Here is a 16467-nt window from a genome sequence, read left to right on the forward strand (position 1 = left end):
TTGGATCTATGAATTTTGATGGTCTGAGTTTTTTTTAATTCTTTATATGTTTTAGACAAGAGTCTCTTGTCGGAGAGAGAGTTCACTAAAATCTTTTCCCAGTTTGTGGGTTTTCTTTTCACTATGCTGGAGATTTCTTTTGACATGCAGAAACTTTTTAATGAGAAGTTGTCCCAGTTATTGGTTCTGGGAAGTATTTCCTGTGCGGTTTGAGTCCTGTTCATGAATTCTCTACCTACTCCTATGTCTCCAAGGTTTCTACCCAATTTGTCTTCCAATAGATTTAGTGTTTCTGTTTTAATATTCAGATCTTTGACGCATTTAGATTTTAATTTAGTACATGGTGATAGACATAGGTCTAGCTTTAGTTTTCGGCAAATGGAGAGCCAGTTTTTCCAGCACCATTTATTAAAGAGACTGTCATTCTTCCAGTGAACCTGCTTGGCTCCTTTATCAAAGATAAGGTGGTTGAGTGTGTTTGTAGTTGTGGTTGTATCTTCTAATCTATTCCATTGAACTTCAGCTCTGTTTTGATTCTAATACCATGTTGCTTTTACTACTGTTGCTTTGCAGTATAACTTCAAGTCAGGGATTTTGATGCCTCCAGCTTTGTCTTTGCTGCTTAGAATTGCCTTTGATATTCTAGGTTTCTTTTGGTTCCAGATGAAATTTACTAGTGATTTCTCTAGATCTATAAGGTATGTTGATGGTATTTTTATTGGGATTGCATTGAATCTGTATAACAGTTTTGGGAGAATGGCCATTTTCACAATGTTTTTTCTTCCTATCCATGAGCAAGGGATGTCTTCCCATTTTCTGAGATCAATTTCTTTTTTCACTGTATTATAATTTTCACTGTATAAGTCTTCCACTTCTTTCATAAGAGTAATTCCTAAATATTTCATTTTTTTGCTTGCTAATGTGAAGAGTGTAGTTTCTCTTATTTCCCTCTCTGTGATTTTGTTGTTCGTGTATAGGAATGCTATTGATTTCTGAGTATTGATTTTGTATCCAGCCACATTACTGAATTGATTTATTGTATCTAAGAGTCTTTCAATGAAGTTTAGGGCATCTTCTATGTAGAGAATCATGTCATCTGCAAACAATGATAATTTAACTTCTTTTTTTCCTATCTTTATTCCTTTTATTTCTCTCTCTTGCCTAATTGCTCTGGCTAGTACTTCCAGTACTATATTATATAGGAGGGGTGATAAAGGACATCCTTGTCTTGTGCCTGATTTTAAAGTAAAGGCTTTCAATTTTTGGTCATTTAATATGATGCTGGCTGTTGGTTTGTCATAAATGGCCTTTATTAAATTGAGGTAAAGACAATCTATTTCAATTTTCAATAAAGTTCTTATCATGAATAAATGTTGGACCTTATCGAAGGCTTTTTCTGCATCTATAGAAATGATCATGTGATTCTTATTTTTGGGTTTATTGATATGGTGGATTACATTTATTGATTTACGTATGTTGAACCATCCTTGCATTCCTGGGATGAATCCCACTTGGTCATGGTGTATAATCTTCTTGGTGATTTGCTGCATCCTATTTGCCAATATTTTATTGAGAATTTTTGCATCTGTGTTCATTAGGGAGATCGGTCTATAGTTCTCTTTTTTAGTTGGGTCTTTCTCAGGTTTTGGTACTAGAGTAATATTTGTTTCCAGGAATGACTTAGTAAGGATTGCTTCCCTTTCAATTCGATTGAATGGTATGAAGAGTGTCAGCATTAGGTCTTCTTTGTATTTCTTGCAGAATTCTGCAGTGAATCCATCTGGGCCTGGGCTCTTCTTTGTAGGTAAGGACTTAATTACATTTTCAATTTCATTAACAGAGATTGGGTTATTCAACAGTTTTACATACTTTTGATCTAGCTTTTGTACTTTATATGTTTATAAGAATCTGTCTATTTCTTCTGTGTTATCAAACTTTTGAAAGTAGAGGTTTTCGAAATAGGTGTTGATGATCTTCTGTATTTCTATTGGGTCTGTGGTGATTTCTCCTTTTTCATTTCTTATTGCATGAATTTGAGCTTTTTCTTCCCTTTTTTAAATAAGGTTGGCTAGGGGCTTATTGATTTTATTTATTCTTTCAAAGAACCAACTTTTTGATTCTTTGATTCTTTGGATTGTTTTCTTAGTCTCTATTGCATTGATTTCTGCTCTGATTTTTATAATTTCCTCTCTACTTTTGGCTTTGGGCTTGACTTGCTCTTCTTTTCTAGCTTTTTGAGGTGTAGCATCAAGTTATTTATTTGTATTCATTCTGTTTTCCTGATGTGGGAACTCAGTGCAATAAATTTTTCTCTGAGGACAGCTTTCATTGCATCCCATGAATTCCGGTAAGGTGTATCTGCATTTTCATTTTCTTTAGGTATTGTTTAATTTCTTCTTTAATTTCTTCTGTGACCCACTGATTACTCAGGAGTGTGTTATTCAGTTTCCATGTGTTTGTGGGATTTTTGCAGTATCTTTTATCATTAATTTCTAATTTCAGAGTGCTATGATACGATAACATGCAAGGGATGATTTCAAATCTTTTGCTTTTGTTTAAATATGTTCTGTGAGCTAATATATGGTCTATTTTAGAGAATGATCCATGTACTGCTGAGAAGAATGTGTATTCTGATGTTGTTGGGTGGAACATTCTGTATATGTCTATCAAATCCATTTGTTCACAGGTGTGATTCAGTTCTGGTATTTCTTTGCTCATTTTCTGTCTGGTTGATCTGTCCCTTGGTGTCAATGGCGTATTAAGGTCTCTTGTTAAAATTGTGTTACTGATAATTTGAGTTTTCATTTCTTTTAATATTTGTTTTATATAACTAGGTGCTCTGGAGTTTGATGCATGTATATTTAAGATAGTTATCTCTTCCTCTTGGAGTTTTCCCCTTAAGAGTATGTAGTGACCTTCTTTGTCCTTTATGGTCATTGTTGGTTTAAAGTTCACGTTGTCTGCAAACAGAATGGCTACTCCTGCCGTTTTTTTGATTCCTGCTGCATGAAGTATTGTTTTCCATCCTTTGACTTTCAGTCTGTGAGTGTCCTTCTGGGTTAGATGGGTTTCCTGTAAACAGCATATGGTTGGATTTTGTTTCTTGATCCATTCTGCTTGTCTCTTTCTTTTGATTGGTGCATTGAGACCATTTACATTAATGGTTATTAATGTTAATTGCTGGTTTATTGTTGACATGTTATCTCTCTCCTGTTGTGTCTTTATCTTTCTGTTCTGTTCAATTATCTGCTTTGCTTTGTGGTTTTTTCCTTTGTGTATCTAAACTGTCTTTGAATATTTTTTGCAGGGTTGGTTTGGTGTTCATGAAGTTCTTCAGCTGTTCTTTGTCATGGAAATATCATATTTCACCATCAATTTTGAGTGATAGTTTTGCAGGATACATCAGTCTCGGTTGGAAATCATTTTGCTTTAGGATCTGGAGTACTTCACTCTATGCTCTTCTTGACTTTATTGTTTGTGCTGAGAAGTCCACTGTGATTCTGATAGGTTTTCCTTTATAAGTTATCTGTCTTTTTTCTCTGACAGCTTTTAATAATCTATTCTTGTGTTGGATTTCTGGGATGGTGATTATTATATGTCTGGGTGTAGTTTTATTTTGGTTATGACTATTTGGATTTCTATATGCTTCACTGATCCTGATGTTGGGGCCTTTTTCATTAATCCCTATCATTCTTATGTTATATTTCTTTGCATCATCTTGCAGTTGTTGAATTGTTGTTTCCTGATTCCTTGTTATTTTTAAAAGATCTTTCCTTTCCTGTTCACTAGCTGCAATCCTGTCTTCAAGGTCTGAAATTCTATCGTCCCTTTCATTAAGGCAGTTTTTACAACTTTCAGTGGAGTTTTTTATTTCCTGTATATCTCTGTGCATCTGCATTATGTATTCTGTTTGTTTCTTATATTGCTCGTCTAGGGAATCTATCCTTTGGTTTAGTTCCTCCAATTTTTTATCTGTGTTTTCTTTAGATATATTCAGAATCTCTTTCTTTTTTTATCATTTCTTCTTTTACCTGGGAGATTATTTCGAGTTTGAATTTCTTTAAATCTTCCTGAAGTTGCTTGTTAATTTCAGTAGCTATTGTGTCTAACATTTGAGGTGAATGGCATATGTTTCCTTCTATATACATTGCTCCTAGGGTTTCTTGAGATGGGCTGGAGGTTTGAGGTTGTAATTTGGTCTTTTTGTCATATTCCTATATTTCTGTGTTTCAAGTGTTATTTGAAAGCTTCCTCAGTGTCTGTTGGTAATCCTCTTCTATGATGCAGCTCCTGAGACTCTGGCACCCTGTTACCCCATGCCACTGGGCCTGCAGAACCAATGGCCCTCCTCTGCCTGTTCAGAACTCTGCAGTTCCAGATAAGCTGGGCCTCAGGGACATTGTGTGCCCACCTGCCCTTTGGAAGCTCCACAGCTCTCCAAGCGCAGCCGGGATGCCGAGGCAGATGTAGACGCCTCAAACCCACCTCTCCACTTCACTGCACCTGGAAGCCTGGAGGGTCCCGAATAGTCTGGCCTTTGGGCAGAGCTGCTGAGCACTCACCACAGGCTGCTGCAGTGCCTCTGGAACCTGCGATCCTCCCTTGCTTGCTGAGATAGCCACAGTCCTCCAGACACACGGGAAGGCTGATGCAGGCGTCCCAGATCCACTCAGCTGCTCCTCTGCACACCCATGGCGAGGTTGATTCATAGTTTTATTTATAAATTTAATATGTAAAAAATATAGAAGTGAGAGCCAAAATACAACCAGGCACCTGTTATAAACTACACTAAAATATTTTAAGAAGGAATTTTACTCAAGAAATCCAATTTACAAGATGCATTCGGAATTCCTTCTCTAGATCTAGCATGTTTAAATCATAAAAGATTTAGTGTAGCAAAAGAGAATACCTTGCATTATCAGTATCAAAATAACTAGAATATTTAGATGATAATTATATTCAAATACATAATTAGTTAATAAATTTAACATTTAAGTATTTGACATAACAAAGAGTTCTTCAAAAATCTAACCTTATCTTTACATGAAATAAGGTATAAATTATTTTAATGTAGAAAAAATGCAAGATAAAATATAAGGTATATTTTGATTAGCTGTCTATTTTGAATAGTTGAATAGAAACTAATAGCAATAATCTTGTGAAACTTGTTATAATGGAAATAATAAATAATCTTTCACTATACAAAAAATTATAAAGATATCTTCCTTCTTTGCTATTTAGAAAATACTCCATTGATATTTAGAAAATGTTCTTTAATGATATTATTATTCAAAGAAAAGAATGTTATTTGATACAGTTGGCCATCCTGTTACATGAAAGAGATACTAAATAACATGCTACTCATAAATAAATTTAAATACATTTTGAAAAGTTTTGTATTTGTAGGTAAATTACTTTTTGAGGATACCTGATATGCATTGATGTAAGTCAATTTCACTAAAAATGTAAGTTTGAACTACACTGTGCATAGCTCTTAGCATGGATTTAACATTTGTAAAAGTTCATAGACAAACCTTCAGAGGATAGCTTCTCCAACCTATGCCAAAAGCATGTTTACTTCAGACAAAAGCAGTAACTATAGAGATTCAGGCCTTAGAAGGAAAGAGTCTGATTCCTTTCTTCTTCTCTAATAATTTGGAATTTCATGATGGCACTATACAGAATCATTTCTATTCGAATAATACAATCCATGTGTCTGTGCTCTGCAATATGATAAAACCTCTGAGACATCAGAGCTAAACGCAAATAATCTTTGTAACTTCTGCATAGTACGTGGCATAAATGTACATGAAAATCTTGCTTGGTAAATAGTTACTGAATTAGAAAAGTACTGCAAAGGATGTTTTCACTTAACTGCACACAAATGTTTTATAAACATGATAGGTGCATTATGCATATATCCATATACTTTTTCTTTTACTCTAATATATCATATGACAGCAATAATATATAATTATCACAATAGAATCAGGAGTAATATGCCTTATGTAATTTCAAGCTGCATCATTTTTGTGCAAGATTTTTAAGTTTTCATATACTAAAATAAAATATGCAGAATTATTTTAGGTGTTTTCTTCAAAAAGTAACACGTGTAAAAATTTCTGAGATAAACAAAGAGTGTCTCCTCTTTGTTTTGTATCTTCTGAAACCGAAGAGCCTCAAATTAACAATACATTATTTCACGGAATTTTGAAAGTTAGTTGCTTAGATACTGAAACATATAAAACTCATATATATATATATATATATATATATATATACATATACACACATACTTATTTATATGTATTTATTATTGTTGTCCTCAGTATGTCTCTAAATTTTATATTAACCAAAAAGGCTTAGGCAATTTGGATTGTTTCAACTACGAACCTAATCTTTTAACCTGATGTTTTGACATGCCTGAGGATCAACTTTCCTTGTATTCCTTTCTCTTATCTTGACCTCAGAGAATGCTAATCACTTCTATAAATGGATTAATTTACTCTTCTACCAAAATAATATACTTAGGGTTTTCTCAAGCTTTGAAACATGCTGAGTATTAAACATTATAATTATTCATTTGTTTCTTCAAAGAAATTAATTGCAGGCTTAGGCTTTCCTCTTCAGCATTTTATATGCAGATGTATGGATACTGTTATTTCTACTGTAAATGAAATTGTAGATTAGATTTGTGTCATATATAACATTTACTTAATAAAAAGTTTAATCATTTCTTAATTGAATTTGGACCACATCTCTTATGAAAAACAATGGTCTAAAAGAATACAAAACAATTCTGAACAATATAGCTGTGACAAATGATACATGAATGCTTTTTTGAATATTGGTATGATTCAAAAGACAAATGCAGATAAATCTACATGGATATTGCATCTGGTTCATTGACTGGCTTATCATTTTGAAAGTGTCACATGTCAGTAGATATATAAACAGTGGCAGAAAATAAAAAAGAAGCATATTTCTTTAAACTGCAGTTGTTTCTAGCTCGCATGAAATAACCATGCAATCATCATGAAACAAACTCTTCTTCATACAAGGTAATTAACCATTAACTCTTCCTCATGGGAAGACAATTGTGTTCCTAAGAAGAGTTTAACAAATACAACACAATAATGCTCAAATAGTTATAGTAATTCCTTTTGCAATCATGTTTTGAAAACACAGTATGTCAAATTCACATAATCTTGTTATAGTCAAAAGTGATGATTATTATATTCCAATTCACCTTTTGAGATGAGTTTTATTAAACAGATATATAATTGATACCATACTGCATTCAGATATATAATTGATAGTTTAAACATTTTCTAAACTTTTTCTATGAAATGTGTTTCTATATTGAGAAATGTTTTTTTCTTTAAAACCTTACCATATGACTACCAACTAGCTATCCAAGAAATACTTAGTATGACAAGCTTGACCTTGGCTTATTTAAAAAAATATTGTGAATAGTAAAAGAACTGTAGTTATAGTGGAGGAAGGAGAGAAATTTAGTTTTAGTCAATTTTTACTGTTACTTTGAAGTACGTGTTTATATTTCAGGTATGGTACTATGGTTTGTAAATAATAATGAATTTTGGAAATGAACTTAAAACTTTTTTCTTCTGTTTCTTCCCCTCTTTCTTCTGTTATAATATTCTTTTAATCTAATTTTAAGAAAAGTTTCTTGGTGCTTTGTACTCATATTGTTTAAAACTCATATTGTTTAAAAAATTTTGCGGTCTACTACCCCCTCCAGCGCTGAACAGAGATACAAGCCGCGCCGCCAAGCCGGAGAGCGCCAGACCGGGTAGAGCTGCGCTGCGCTCGCCCTTCTGCAGCCCTGCGCTCCCGAGAGCCTGGGCCCTGGGGACCCCGGGAGCCCTTTCCAGCTGTGCGCCTAGAGCTCTGGACTTGGGGTGGGTGGTTTCAAAGAGCACCTCTTCCAGCGCGGAAATGGGAAGTGAGGGGGAGTCAAGGTCAGCAGCTGACTCATCTTAAAACGGTCAGCGCTGCAGCTGCAAAATGGGGGTTAAGTGCTTCAGGGACTGAGTGCAGCCACGGAGACGCCGGAGAGCGGCTCGCACCGTCTGGGTGCAGCGCGGGCGCAGCAGAGTCCGAGGTGCCCGCCTTGCAAGCCGCTGCCAACGCCGCGCAGGCGAGGGCTGAGCACTCAGCTCGCAGCTCCCTCGGACCCTTTGCCGCCCCGCGCGGCCGCAGCCCCCGCCGGGCTCTCCTCCCAGCGGCCAGAGGAAAGTTCTCGCTGCCCGCCCCTGTGCTCCGCTGCAGTGCCGCGCCGCCCCGCACAGCGCGCCTCTCAATACAGAGAGGCGCTCGGGCGGCCCGATCTGGCCAGACCACCCGGTCGGCCCCGCCCCCATCCCAGCCGCGAATCGGCCGCCCCGCCCCCTCGGCCCCGCCCCCACACCACAGCCCAAGCTCGCTCCTGCGCGTGCGCTCTCCCGGACCCCTGTGAATAGTCCTCGCGCGGGGGGGTGGGGGGGGGAGAGGCGGTGAGTGCTTTCCCCTCGCCTCCAGCCTCCAGGAGGTTCCCGGCGCCTCAGGCAGCTGCAGCTTCATAGCGGCTGCCACCGCACCTGGGCAGTCTGGACCCTCGTGCCCTGCTCCCGGGGCCTCGTGCGGTGGGCGCCCCGGGACACCCCTGCGGGCCGGGTGGAGGAGGAGAAAGAAGAAGAGGAAGACGTGGACCAGGATCCCCAACCTCCCCACAACACCTGGCCTCTCCGCTTCCACTTCTTTCACACAAGGAGAGAGGAGCCAGCAAGAGCCATGGGGGGCTGCGAAGTCCGAGAATTTCTTTGGCAATTTGGATTCTTTTTGCCTCTGAGGACAGCTTAGCCGGGCTACTGTAGTCAGGTCTCCAACAACCAAGGTAAGGGACAGGGTCAGAAGCGGGAGGGGGAGGAGGACGGTTCTTCGCGCGCTGGTGTGATTTCGGCCTGCTGCGGGCAGCTTGTCTCGGATCAGCTTCTCCAGGGCTCACCTTATATGTGTTCCTTCACCTAAACACTCAGTCTGCACTATCCGGGACGGCGGCCCTAGGAGCTATGATTCGTGTGTGCACAGATTTCTTTGAATGGGTGCATAAGCATCAGCGGCACGTGAGTCCCTTCACGGGCTAAAGGGCAGACAGACTCCTACGCAGCCTCCGCCAGAGGTCAGACTCCAAGGCACACACTTAACGGAGATGCCTGCCTCTGGGCTGCTGCACACAACTGGATAAGATGATAGATTGTCCTTGCTGTACCCTGGGGCGTTTGTCAGCCTGGTGCCTGACTCTGGCTCCCTTGCCTGTTCTCACTCAGCCTTCCTTCCACTCTAGATCACAGAATGTAGACTGCTTTGAAATTATTCCTAGACCAGATGCTCACAGATCTGTGTTGTATTTTCTGTTTTGTGAGAGAGGGAGGTAGGTAAATGTTGAGTGTGAATTTTCCAAGTTGTGAATATCCTAGTCAAAAAGGCAGAGCACTGTCAGATTTTTAAGGACTTTGTTTCCTTGAGTAAAGTGGTGGAGTGCGTGAGGGGAATGGAAAACACAAAATCTTAAAGAATATTTTCTTTCCTTTTATTTACACAATCTTTATAAAACATTGATTTGGATTTCTGTCATGGGTATTTGGATATTTAAAGATCTACAAAAACATCACCTCTATATTCTAAATCTCATTAAATTAGGTATGGAACAACCATAAAAAGTTTTGCAACCTGTTCTTAGTTGGGTGCTCTCACTGCTATGATGACCACCCCTGTCTGTGAGGTTTTCTAAAGGCTTTAAATATAAACACCTGTGGTCAGTTAGAGCTGCCATTTAACATACAGCTCATGTGTTTCAGGGCCTTGAATTAATTTGCAGATGTAAAAGTGGAGGTCAGATTGCTTGGGATTCTATACTGTAGTATTTATGGGAATAGGAGAAGATTGAGAGAGGGAAAGCGAAACAGTATAGATTTTTTTCGTGTCTGTACAACCATATCATTTTTTCTAATATTTTATGTAGAATTCAGAATTGCTGTTCATTTTTCACTTATGCAATTAGTATGCTTTTCCAATTATTATGCACCTGACAGAATGCACCTATAAATGCATGTGTGAATTTGGAAATCATTCATAACCCTTATGATTTTTAAAGCATCCTATAAGATGACCATCGTAGTGTCACACTCCTATAGTGCCGTATATGTTCATATCATGTCCCTTGTTTGTTTTCAAGGATAGTTGGTGTTCATAATCGAAGAGGTAGTTAAAGAAAAGAGGATTATTAAAATAATGTAATTATTTTATTTTTTATGGGAGAAAGTAATTTTTAATACTTGAGACGTCTGACATTTAGATTATTAAGTTTTGTATCATTATGGATGATAAAGTGCTGTATTGTATGATAATCAAGTTTGCTAGAAGCTCTTAACAGTTATTCCCACGTAACAATTTTTCTAATTATTTAGTACCTGTGAAGCTTGAACAGCCACTCTAGGTACTGGATTTATTAATAGGAACACAACATACATGTGAGTCTCCACAAGTGTCATTCCATTGAAATATTAAAGTATCACTTCTCAGGTAGTTATTTTGAATTTAAAAGACAACTAATGCTATTTTTAACTTCTCAGGTAATATTTATCTTTTAATGATTTCTCCATGTAATTTAATAATGTTTTACATAAAACAAATATCAAATATATAGTTTATTTTTATAAAGTAGCTGAAGTTCATGTTGAATGAATAGTGCACGATTTTTCATTACTTGAACCGAATTGTTAAATACTATATAGTAAAGTTTGTAATTTGTATTAACATACTGAAAACATAAGTTTTGCATAGGAGTACACTTGTATAACAGATAACTAAAGGTTAAATTCTGATATTCGGGTTCTGCAAAACAAAATTGTAGAGAAAATATAATCGTATTTTTATTTGTATATTTTTTGTTTGTCTTCATTTCTTGTTTGCACTACCCCCAGGGCCTTCACACTGAGCTATGTCCCCCCCTGCATTATAAAAATAATGTTTCAAGTAAGGCCTCACTATAAAGTGCTTCTTACAACCTAAATTATAGTGGCTAGAAATTGTGCCTGATAAGTGCAGTTAAGTGTTAAATACTGAAGACATCACATAAATGATTAAGTATCAACCTTTTAGTGTTATTCTTATGAACATTATAGGAATATTTTTAAATTTGCAATTTTATGAATACTTAAAATATCAATTTTTGTACATCTGAAACATGGGGTATTATAAAATTTTATATATACAATGTTGAAAGATTAATGTCATGTTTAAGTTAAATTTCTTGCACAAAAATATCACTAATATTATTATTTTCAAAAGGACATTTTCCATGTTTCTACTAACGTTTACTTTTAAAATTTGTTTATGGCGGATAAAATTATTTTATGTGTCTCTTTAAGAACTGTGACAGGTTTTTAGTATTGTGTGTCTAGTTTTATCAAATTAAGTAAAATCGTGGTAGAAAGAGTGTATTAGGCATCTTTACCCTTTTCTTCTAATTCCAGTTTTTATAATTGAGACAGGGTCAAATAAGACAATGAATAAAAAATTGAACTACTCGTTCTTTTAACATGATACTAAGAGTAATGTGACTATAGGAAGGATCTCTTATCTTCCAACTGACTGTAAAGCTGTGTGTTGTATAGTCAAAATAAATCAATTTTACTGTATTACCTGAACCTCCTTGAATCAATCAGAAAGTAATTTTTTTCATAGATCATTTTTCTAAGTGAAAGCATGTGTATTTATATTTCTTATTGCCTTAATTTTCCATATATTTAAAGACACAGTATTAATTAGGTGTCTAACTTATTTAAAACTCAGATTTTATCTCCTCAAAATCTAGAACATTTGATTTCTGTACTGAGTTCTGAGGTATATGAAATACAGTCTTGCTTCATGTGCAAGGCAACTATGAATATACATGTTATAATATTTGGTAGCCACCAGAGGTCCATTTATTAAAAAATTACTCTGCTTTAGCAAAAATATGTTTAACCCAGTTGATGCGTCTCTCAGTGTGTACCCATGTTTATGAAGACAATTACTTTCTTTTTGTCTTTTTGAGACAGGGTCTCGCTGTACAGTTCAGGCTGGCCTTGAGCTTACTTTGTAGCCTGGGCTGGTCTCCAACTCACAGCAATCCTCCTGCCACAGCCTCCTGAGTGCTGGGATTATAGGCATGAGCTGCCATGCCCAGTATGAAGACAATTAATTACATGGGTAATTCATTAAGTCAAGATAGATTTTGAGTGCATAAGTCATGCTATATTTCAACAAATCCTAGCAAGTATCTTATTTGTACCCTTCACTCAGCATTTACTGGGGGTATAAACATGGTGGAGATTGATGTATATATTTCAGTAATCAAAATAGTTTGAATTGGTTCAGTGTACATTGTTAGTAATCAAATTCTACACCCACAGAAAGATTAAATTTCTTATATATCTATAGCTATCTATTAAGCTTATGATTTCAATAGATGTCAATGTTTAAATAGACCTTGAATTGAAATTAAGTTGCATTTGCTCTTGCATTATTTTTTGATGAATGTAAAATTTAGGTAGAGAAAAGTGGTAATGCAGGCAGACATGTTTTGTATCATTATGGAGTACAAAAAGTAAATTAATAAAAAATTATAATGGTTGTTTAAATTCTGTGGATGAGCAGTGACACCCCAAACCAGAATGGGAAAGTTGGAAATGCGTGTGCTTTGGGATGATATTTAGCCTCTTTGTTAGGGAAGAGAAAGAAATAAATCTGAGGAGTAGAAAGATGCACATTGAAAGTAGGAGAAACTCCCTGAGCAGTGGAGAAATGAGATTGAGGTATTTGAAGGATTCGGTCCAGGATAAGTAGAATTTACCAAGCAAAGAGAGAGTTACAGAAAGAGAGATTTGAAAGATAATAATCAGATTCTATGAAGGGGAGGGAGAGAAAAAAACACTAAGGACTTGAGTATTATCCCAAGAAAATATGAGCTGGGAGATATCCATCAATGAGTAAAATGAGCCATTTTACATTTTAAGAACACCAAGACTGGTAAGCAAAGAGATAACTGGGAAAGAGGAGGATGAAGAGTCCTCTGTAGTTAGGAGAGTAGTCATTGTGGCGGCCAGCAAAAATAGCAGATAGATACCTACGCTGTATTTATAGGTAGAATTTATGGGACTATATTGATTCTACAGTGATACTTTGGTTCCCAAGAAAAGCACATGGCAAAATGTTATACATTTGCAAACTGTGCATCAGGTGACAAACGCTATCATGACCATCTTTCCCATACAAACACAACGTGACCATCTTTTATAAAATCATAGAACAACATAAGTTTGTAAACCAAAGCACCACTATAAATGTAGATATTGAATATTCTTTGAATTTTGTTTTTAAGAAACTCAAATAAGTGTTCCATTACTTTAACCATATTATGTAATTTTTGACAATTGACCAGTGTGAAAAGAAATAAGGGAAGCATACCAATGTAACAAATGTGGTGGGCTGCTCTCTCATTTTATTCAGTGTAGATTATCATTTAAAACATAGAATAGCAAAGTTTAGCTATTTCAAACAACATAAGAAACAAAGTCCACTTCTATTGGATCTGCAAGTACAATTTGTTGATATTTTCTGGCACCATGGGATTCGTCATGTAGTTATTGTCAGAGTGAATGATTGCACAAGTAGACAGGGACATCTTTAGAAGATAGTTTAGCAGTCCAGTAGGGTGGTTCAACTGATGAACACCAGTAAGCATTTGAGGGTTTGAGAATACACAAGTTTGACTCATCACGGTTAAAAACTAATTTTATTGGAAACAAAAATTGTAAGCAAAACAATATGAGATATAAAATGTTTTCAGATATTTTCCATTAGTCTTCTCTTCTCTCTGGATTTTTTTTTAAAGAGAAAAAATAAGTTTTTAGGAAATCTTAGACCTAGTTAATGAAATGTAAAGATAGGTAGTATTCTTGGGGACTGAGGCAAGAAAAGAAACTTTTGAAGTTTAACTGCACAGCACTAAATTTTACGCAGTTTGAACTTCCTTGACAAGTTATTTACTCATTACTCTGAGTTGCCTTTTGCTAAAATTATATGAAAATAGTATGTAGAAGTATAAAAATGTCCAGCTTATCTCTACAGATTTTCTCACTTTTGTGTTTCAAAATGTTCCAGAATTTTTTTATAATTATCCCTTTTAAATAAAAATTGTGGATGGTTATGGTATGTACAAGTTCTATGATAAATATTTAGATGGAAACATTCTTTTAAACATATATATATATATATATATATATATATATATATATATCGATCTGAACTGTGCTGTGTACTACGCAGTGTACTTCCTATATATAAATATTCCAGGAGAACTTGTCCACTTGGAATGATCCAGTGCAGAGGTTTCAGCCTGTTTCTGGATCTGGCAGTAAAAATTTCTAAAAATCAAATGTATAATCAGCAAGAAATCTTTAAAAACATGTTTATTGTATGATAATATGTGTTAACACTGTTACACTTTGTGAAAATACCATATATTATTTTGGATTATCTTTTATTCAAAAGTTGAGAAAGTAAGTCATCAGTACCCAAATGTAAACAAACTCCATGATTATCATAATGGCCACTGAGGTTACAATCATGGTTATCTTACTAAGGCCATTCTTTAGTCTTGGTTCTCTGTTACTGTTTCATATCTTTAAGTGATTGATATTTACTCTTAGATTACAGCACTTGATTTTTAGAAGAAGGCTATTACAGTAAATGAGCTTGCTTGAGAGAAAATGGAGTAAAGAAATATTACTACATTTTTGTATATAAGGCCTTCTTAAGAATCTTATATTAACTTTATTAGATGTTCTGTTTAATTGTGTTAAAATATAGTGAGCAAATATACATTTTCAAAACATACAGTATTTGTTACTACAAAAATATTTCACATATTTTCTGTAGACTGACATGAACATTTGTTGAAGTGATATTAGAATGACCTACTATGGTTGATTTAATAGAGAATAATTTTTAAAATTAATATTCATGTTGAAGGTACAGGTTTAAGTTTCAGACATCAGTGAAACTATGTTTTTACATGAACATCAGAGTGTGTTCTTTCAATCCCTGTTCTGCATAATAGCATATCTGTACAGTTACTTTTCCAAGCCCTCTAGTTGATGGCCTTCTGGCCATCTGTACTTGGTGGATTAATTGAAAATCATTTAAAAATTTCAGATAAAAAGGACAAGTTTTGATCATGGGACATATGAAATATTATAATATTATGGCCTTAGAAAGAACCATGTAATGTGTTACTTATCTATTATAATTTAGATAATCTTATAATCTGGATCTAACAAAAAGTCGGCACTTTATGCAATTACTTGTGTAAAATTTATTTATGATATTTCTTAGTAACAATAGCATAAGTATATTCTTTGACATGATTCTGATACACACTAATACTTGTATCTTGTACATGAGCATTGCAGATGGGTATACATTCTTTTAACAGTACATTGAGTGTAATATCTAGCATAAGGAAAAGCACTTATTGTTAATATTAAAATGACACAGGATTTAAAACCAATATATAAAATTATACCTATCTGTGGGAATAGCAGTTAAATACAATTTAAACAAGTTAATAAAGAGCAACATTTTGCTAATTAGAAAACAGAAATGCATTGTTATCATGTATTCCAAAATAATTATCTAAACATAATTGCCTCCAAAACTGAGTTAAATTGTATCTTAAAGACACCTTAGTTTTTCTTGTAGAGACCGATATTTTCAATTTTAATATTGCTGTAAGAACTTAATATTGCTAAAAATAATTACAGTTAAATATTTAGAGCACTTATATAGAGGCCAGTAAAGGAGGTATTCAGAGAATTGACATGTTACATAACTGGATTTTTAAATATAATGTATTGCCTAAGTATCAGCAAACATGAAACATCAGAGAAAATAGAGGTGGAGAAAAAGCTTCATTTTTGCAGTATTTTTAAAGTGAGCCTGTCGATTAAAGATTTTCTTTGATAACATATATTGAATAAAATGATTAAGACCCTTTGATTTCTCTAAATGTCCATTGAAGAAAATCTTGGTTGAATCAGCTTTTTCAATATTAAAACTTTATTTTATTTTTCTCTGAAATTAAAGTACACATAAAATCATTTGTCTGGTGAATGCAAGTGAAAATAACTAGTAGGGCTTGTCATTACATGTGTTAATAAATAAATGAGGAAACTGTTATATTTCAGTGCATAAATCATAAATCAATTCTATCAGTTTCTGAAATGAAATGTTTTGCTCCCTCTATAATTTGTCAGTGTAATGCCTCAAAAACAAATTGAAACAACCAAGATTTTAATACCCAAAAAAGTTTTAGAATACCAGATCATTTCATGGAGGAAGGCAATTGTCACATTTGCTATT

The 16467-nt window shown here is 35.1% G+C and overlaps 1 long non-coding RNA gene across 5 annotated transcripts in view; it reads left to right on the plus strand.

The window, feature by feature from the left end:
* Positions 1 to 8470: 8470 nt before the first annotated feature.
* The window catches only part of LOC106027413 (uncharacterized), a 127774-nt gene continuing 119777 nt past the window's right edge, over positions 8471 to 16467 (plus strand). For 4 of the 5 annotated variants that reach the window (XR_010047711.1, XR_010047708.1, XR_010047710.1 and 1 more), the window contains exon 1: positions 8472 to 8896. This is a non-coding gene — a long non-coding RNA (uncharacterized LOC106027413). Of the gene's footprint in view, positions 8897 to 16467 lie in introns of all 5 variants that reach the window. The other variant, XR_010047712.1, reaches the window with a different exon arrangement.

Source organism: Cavia porcellus, unplaced genomic scaffold (genome assembly GCF_034190915.1).
Source record: "Cavia porcellus strain 051 isolate PalLab524CR breed Dunkin Hartley unplaced genomic scaffold, mCavPor4.1 scaffold_5, whole genome shotgun sequence".
NCBI lineage: Eukaryota > Metazoa > Chordata > Mammalia > Rodentia > Caviidae > Cavia > Cavia porcellus.